Consider the following 5745-nt stretch of genomic DNA (forward strand, 5'->3'; position numbering starts at 1 on the left):
CTCCCCCCGCCGCCCGGCCCCCGCGGCCATCGCCGCGCATGTGCGGAAGGGAGGGCGCGGTTGCCCTTGGCAGAACTGCGAGACGGGGAGGCTTTTTGTTATTGTTGGGGTTTTTGTTTGTGTGTTTGTATGTTTTTGTTTGTTTGTTTGTTTTCCTTTCTTTGTAAGAAAGTAGCATGTGACCCTCCCACTCGGCCCTAGCGAGGCCACATCTGGAGTCGAGTTCTGGGCTCGTCAGTACAGGAAAGACGAGGAGCTGCTGGAGAGGGTCCAGCACAGGGACACGAAGATGATTAAGGGACTGAAGCATCTCTCTTATGGGGAGAGACTGCGGAAGCTGGGCCGGGTTAGTCCAGAGAAGAGTAGAGAAGACTGGGAGGGGATCTCATCAAAGCATACAAATAACTCAAACGCAGGTGCCAGCCAAGAGGTTGGTGCCAGCCTCTTAAGTGGTGCCCAGCAACAAGATGGGGAGCAGTGGCTATAAACCATAGCACAAGAAGTTTCACCTTAACATGAGGAAGAACTACTTTGCGTTGAGAGTGGCAGAGCACTGGAACAGGCTGCCCAGGGAGGTCGTGGAGTTTCCCTCTTTGGAACCATTCCAAACGCACCTGGATGAATTCCTGTGTAACCTGCTGTAGGTGATCCTTCCTTGGCAGGGGGGTTGGATTAGAGGATCTCCAGATGTCCCTTTCAACCCTAACAATTCTGTGGTTCTGTAATAAAGAGTTTTTTGCTCTTTTTCTTGCCTGGAGGCCAATCCTGTGTGAGGGCCCCTCTGGGGAGTGGGCAGAGCACCGAAGCGGCCGAACAGCAAATGGGGCTGCGATTTCACCCTGTGTCAGGGACTGCCTACAGTAGAAGTCAGGGCTGTGCTTTTTGCACCAGGGAGTCTGTGGTGAGGAGAACGCTGAGAGCATTGCTTTGTGGCACCGAGGGCATTGCCATCCTCTAGAGGGCTGAGGTTGAATTTGCAGCAACGTACAGGTCACAGTCTCTCTCCCACCAAAAATGATGTGGCTCCTGTTTCCAAGCTGCGTTGGAACGTTAAGGGGATGCCTTGATGTTTTGCCTGGTGCCCGGGATATATTTTGCTTTCTGTCACTGGGCTGGCCAGGCATCACTACTACACGGTAGTTCTCCTGCTGAGTTAGAGCTGGATGCCATCAGCTGTCCTTGTTAAAGAGCTTGGCCCACTTAAAACAGGCACATGTGCCACAGGCCTGACACTTTCATTCACTTCTTTTATGATGGGGGGCCCAGGAAGGCCGATCCCTGCAATTCATCTGGCTTACTTTCTGCCCAAGCTGTCGGGCCTTTTGGGAAAAGCACCTAAACCAGGCAGGCATCTCTGCATTGCATGCAAACATGAAGGAGGGCTGGGAGCTTGATGTGTTTATGGTCAAATCTGACAGGTTGTTTTGATTAATTGAGGGGAATGCAGTGTCCAGTTTGAAGGGCTTTGGCTGTTTATAGACAGCAACCAGGGAAATGTTTGTCTCTTCAGCTGTTACAGAAGTGCTTTAGCAACAACTACAAGCAAAAGAAGTAACTTCAAAAACTATGGAAAAAACTAATTAGCATTATTAGGTCTGAACTTTAATTGCATTTCCATTTTTAGTTTATCAGTTATTTTAAATTAATAAGTTTTGGGTGGGAATTTCAGCAGTGTTTTGTGACCTAATTTGTTGTTGAAATTTTGTTTTGATTTTACTTCCATGGCAGTGTGTGTGGATGTGGGAAAGATGCTCTTTGTTCTTAGTGACATCAGAGGACATGAAATAAGTTACTTCAAATTGTATAAAGCCGCCTTACTATATTTACAGTGGTACTAACACCAGGGTGCCTAGTATATTTTTGTTATGTAGCAGTGAGAAATTTTAGTAACTAAACTAAAGTAGTTTAGGTTCCTATCTTTAGAAAATAAATGTGCTGTTCCACATCTGCATTGCCTTCTTAATAAATTTATCTGCAGTAATGAAAGTATAAGCAGATGGGAAGGGGATGTGCAGATGCTACCTCGTTTGCCATAGACATTTATTTGGAGGTGGCATGTACCCAGAGTCTGCAGGATTGGAAGAACCTCTTCTCTACTGGGATTACTTTTGAATCTGGGAGGGACGGTGTGACCCCTGTGTGTATAAAATACATGCTAAACTAAACATAGGCAAGGAAATGGTCAGAAAATTTGAGCCTGTAACTTTCTCTGAAAGGCTTTCTAGCTCGGGGCATGTACAAGGAGCCCGGTATGTGAACGTGCAATTACAGGTCATTGGTGGGGTTTTGTTGTACTTTTTTAAGCTTGCTTTGAAGTGGCTACCCTGCTTTTAAGTCAGTAAATTAGACCAATGCAGTTTTGTTAAACCTGGTTTGCTTATTTAAAAATACTGGGGGTGAGGGGAGGAGCCAGAAACATTCACATGCATAGTGTGACTGCAATTTTAAGCTGTGTTGCTGGGCAGTATGGCAGCTAAAGAACTCAGGTCGGGATGTCTAATAGCATCAAATCACTCAAGGTTATCTTCAAAGAGCTTTTCCAGTGCATGTGAAATTAATGGAAGTTTTTCCATTAACCTTTGTGGCCTGTGTTTCAGGCAAGATGACATTAATTATTTATTTTCTGTAAATGAGGGAAATAATATATTTTTCATGAAACATTCACTTCTAGATAGCCAGTAGTGTTGAATAGTGCCTGAATTGCATGATTCTGTTTCAAGACTTTTATTTTACAGTCCAGAGAGCAAAGATACTTCATACACTAAACCTTCATTTGCTTCCCTAGCATACATATACTTAATCGATTGGTTTATTTGAGTCATTGGCTGGAAATGAGCTCTTTGTAGTTAACTTTCATTTCATTTCCCTGGGCATTAGAAAACATCTTGTTTGTTTGCAAGCTTTAGTACTAAGTAACTTTTTCAAAAAAGTGCCAGTCAGAATAGAAGATTTGAAGTTTAATTGATTTAACATTTACCATTCTGCCATGCTAAATGGAGTGAACTGTTACTGAAGTACTGCTTTTAAGTTCTGTGTCAGATGTCATTGGAGAATTGCCTGTTAGGCCTCAAGGTGCTCACTCTACACCAGTTACAGGCTCTCTCTTGGTAGAGCCCTGCCAGGTTGTGTTCCAAAAAACATTTAAAATCTGTGGGTTTGTGTGTGTAAAGTTATGTGTGTATTGATCTCTGGGACAGATGACTTCCTTGATCTCACACAGTTAGTAGACCCTGAATATTAAGTCAGGTAAAGATGCAGGTAAGACTTCTTGAAAAAAGAAAAGTGTACACTTGTATTTATTTTCTTTGCTTTCTAACCCTCATAAGAATGGCAGTTTTTGTTCAGGTTAGTGCACAGCTTCACAAATCACAATTCTCTGTTCAGTAGTTTTCTTTTTTATTGCAATTTAATGGGCTGGAATATTTTGATAGAGATTTAACTATGTAGGAGTCTGCACATATTTATTTTTATGTATGTTTGTAATGTATGTTTCACTTCAGGTTTTAAAAGAGGTGCAGATCCTGGAATGCCTGAGCCAACTATCTGGAGGTATGTATTGGTTCCAGATGTACATAGAAACCCAGTGCAGATAGTTACTGGTGTGGGTGTTGTCTCCAGCCAGCAACAGTTGTGAATGATGCTTCCATCCCTTGTTTTTAATTGTTGTGGTTCTTGTTTCTTCAGAAATTCAAATGACAAATTGGCAAAGTTCTAGTTCTTGGGAAGGCCTTTCTCTTAATCTGGCATGGTTTTTAAGATACGGAGCTTCCTGTGTCTTTTGCGTGCTAGCTTCTCTTCTAATCTGTTGTAGAGCTAGTTTGTGCAAGTTTCGGCACTGAAGAATAACTTCTCAGCTTTCTAGAACAATTTAAACCAAAACCCAGTCTCCTTCTGCCTTTGCAAATGAAGGAATAGCACTTCATAACAGTTGCATGAAATAAAGGGTTATATCCTTCAATATTAGTCACTGACATGAAGCAAAGTGCATTTGGCTCATGTTGTCTCTTTCTTGTGGGGCTCTTTGTTATGCTGCAGTGTTATGGCATTAGTAATGCTTAAGTCATAGTGATATTTGAGTTTTATTGAAGGGCTTCCTTGGGTCAAACTAATTAAAGTTTTGAAGAAAGGGTGGGTCTTCTGTTTTTCAAGAAATACCTTTGATTACTGTGCAGGACCAGATATTCCTGAAACAAATAATTGATGGGCTGTATTGTTTGCAGTCATAGATTAATTCTTCTAGCTTCACATAGTTACAGTGTCTAGAAATCCCACTTTTAGGATTCAGTGATTCAGTAGAAAATATGGGAAAAGAAGTAGTAAGATCATATTACAATTTCAGTTGAATCTTCTGTTGTCTTAGTAACCAAATTGCTGCAGTTGTTTGCTTGTTCACAGTGTTTCTGTGATTAGCTTCGCTAGTAGTTTGAGACTGCTTTTTTTGGTGTGTATCTGTACCGTGTAAAATACATGTTTTGTACCAGAAAATATATATATACATAGATACCCCAAGCAGATGTTTGGTCTAATCCAGAGCTTACAGATGCTCATTTTTGTGAGCGCATGTTGGTGCTCTGTAGGCTTAAATTTTACTTTAAAGTTGGCATTATTTCAGTATTTTGGGAGCTAGTTCCTCCAGACTTGTGTTTTACAAATACCAATTTAAAGACAAGTACATGCTGCAAATCTGACTTTCATTTCCTCCCCCCTCCCCTTTCAGTCTGCTTTGGGGATGAAGGCTGTGGTGGTCCTGTTCTAGACGCAGCTGATGGACAGAGTGTCAGAAGATGCGTACATTCCAGAGGATGAGGCCGACACTTAGACCATCTGGCTCAATCAGCTTGCTAATGACATAGGTTGTACATACAACAAAATGAAGTTTATATGGACCTAACTTATTTGCATTACGGTGTAATTAAATAAATACAATTTGAATGGATGCACATTGTTTTTAAGTCTTTACATAAGTATCATGTAATAATTTATTTATTACAGAGACCCATGGTGGGCGTTTTGGTTTTTTTGTGTTTTTTTCAAAATATGGTGGTATTCAACCCCCATGCTTATCTTTGTTAATGATTGTCTTTTGGGTAAAGATTCCTTTTTATCTTCACAGTAACCAGAAAATTGAGCTAAAGTTTTAAATACTTCAGTATTCTTCAAAGGTTCCTTGCCCAAGTGTTGGTAAGCCTCTGTGGCTGGTTACTGTGCTGATCCACTTGGGGTTTTTTTCCTCCTTGTTGGATTCTTTTATCTGTGGATACAGTAAGGATTGAGGGATGTGTATGTTTGTGTTTTCTAGCACAGTCACATACTAAAAAGTATAATTTTCTGCTAAACTGACCTTTAAATACTATCTATTTTTTCTGGGATATAGGATGGGGTGGGAGGACACAGCAGTTGAGTGCTCTGGGTCTATGTGTATACATTGCTCTAACTGTAAGAGGAAGTTTCTAATGTATAACTGAAGGAAGAAAACAAGTACACTAAACAAGGTATATGCTTCATTTTTATGCTGAAGTCTTGCTCTTTGGACCATGGTTGTTTTGGTTTCAGTTGGTTTTCTCTCTTCTAACACTGAAGTTCAAGCGCTAAAAAGGTGACTCCTTGGTTTCTGTTAAATAGAAGCTGTGTTGGGTAGTTTGCTCTCTCCCTTCCAGAACTGTGCAGGGTGGTTTGTATCTGTGGTGATTTTTAAAAAATAATGTTTATTGGCCCTGAATTGTCATTGCAACAAAGGTATTCTAG

At 41.1% G+C, this 5745-nt stretch overlaps 1 long non-coding RNA gene across 1 annotated transcript; it reads left to right on the top strand.

The window, feature by feature from the left end:
- Nucleotides 1-1999: 1999 nt before the first annotated feature.
- On the top strand, nt 2000-4937 carry LOC103613540. The gene is made up of 2 exons (XR_552320.2): nt 2000-3549; nt 4718-4937. It is a non-coding gene; the product is annotated as an uncharacterized LOC103613540 (long non-coding RNA).
- Nucleotides 4938-5745: the final 808 nt, after the last annotated feature.

The sequence above is a fragment of the Corvus brachyrhynchos genome, unplaced genomic scaffold (assembly GCF_000691975.1).
Source record: "Corvus brachyrhynchos isolate BGI_N302 unplaced genomic scaffold, ASM69197v1 scaffold84, whole genome shotgun sequence".
NCBI classification, from domain to species: Eukaryota; Metazoa; Chordata; class Aves; order Passeriformes; family Corvidae; genus Corvus; species Corvus brachyrhynchos.